Source organism: Chaetura pelagica, unplaced genomic scaffold (assembly GCF_000747805.2).
Source record: "Chaetura pelagica isolate M959 unplaced genomic scaffold, ChaPel_1.0 scaffold428, whole genome shotgun sequence".
Classification (NCBI taxonomy): Eukaryota; Metazoa; Chordata; class Aves; order Apodiformes; family Apodidae; genus Chaetura; species Chaetura pelagica.
Window position 1 is genome coordinate 976,670 of NW_009954311.1, and position 1,345 is coordinate 978,014.

The window sequence follows — 1,345 nt, forward strand, 5'->3', positions numbered from 1 at the left end:
GGAAGTTGTTCTCCAAGGCCATTTCAGTGTAATTTTGGCTCTGCTTTTTCTGTGTTGCATTTCTGTAGAAGCTACTAAACCAGAAGACACATTTCTCATGTTCCAGGTAGTGGTGTAGGGCTTGCTCTCTCCTCCTTGGGCTGCTTCAGTGCCAACAGAGGAGCCCCAGCACTTGTGAGTGTCCATTGACAGCTCCATTTCTTTTCTTCTGTTTTTCATTTTATTGTCATCTACCTCAGAGATGAAAAACTTTTCCTGATTTAAAACAAAAAAAAATTATAATCTCTGAGTCTTACATATTTGAATGTGAATGATACCTGACATTTCCTTTGAATGGTAATTTTTCAGTAGATAACAAAGTAACAAAGACTAACAGAGAAAAGGTAAGACAGTGTCTTGTTACAGTGTCTACCACTCAATTTCGATGCCTTGCTTTAAGCTTAAGTTTCTGGAAACAGACACAATATTCTGTTTTCTTTGATTCTTGTAGTTTTTAGGTCACTTTAAATGTGAGAATAAGCAACATATAATGTAGGCCTCTCTCACCAGAAGATTCAGCTCCGCCTTTTCTAACTTAAACTTGAATGTGTGTACATTTTGGTACTTTATGTATATCTTGTGCTGTATGAAGTGATTTCCTGAGGTACTGGTTTCTTTTGCTTTTATAAAGGGTCCATTCTGGAGTGTACTGGAAAGGCTGACAATATATGTGAAGGATTTAGATACCATGGGAGTCTTCATCACTTCACATAGGTGTTCTTACTTGTAATTCAGGTGGTTCTCTATCCAGAACAAACATTTACTCACATAAGCTACTAGTATGTTTTTGCACTGAATTGAGGCCTATAACTCTATACATTTCTCACTGGCTGCTTTAATTTCTATCGTTCTTGCTTTCCCAAAAATATTGCCTCGTAAAGAAATGACTGTAAACACATCAAGGTTGCATTTTCTATATAAGCTACATTTTCTTTCTGTGAAGTACTTTTTTATACTGTGAAACCTCACATTTTAACAGTGCAAGGTGGTGGCCTAGTACTAGGAAATCGTTCAAGCTCATTTGCTGCAAGCAGTGAGATGGTTTTGTAGTGCATAATTTTTTTAGAGTGAGTTGGTATTAGATATCAATTGGACTGTTGTCCACTGCGTACACAGTGATAACTTGAATTTTTGCTTGGATTCCCAAGCAATCACTTCTGTTAAACCCCATTAACCCTATTCTGTTAAATATGGGACTTTCAGCTTACCAAGTATGTTGAGGACTCTTGCCTAATCTGAATGCTATATGCTTTTCCAGAGAGGTAAGTTAATCACCTTCCTCCTGGGCAAATCACCTACCATATGT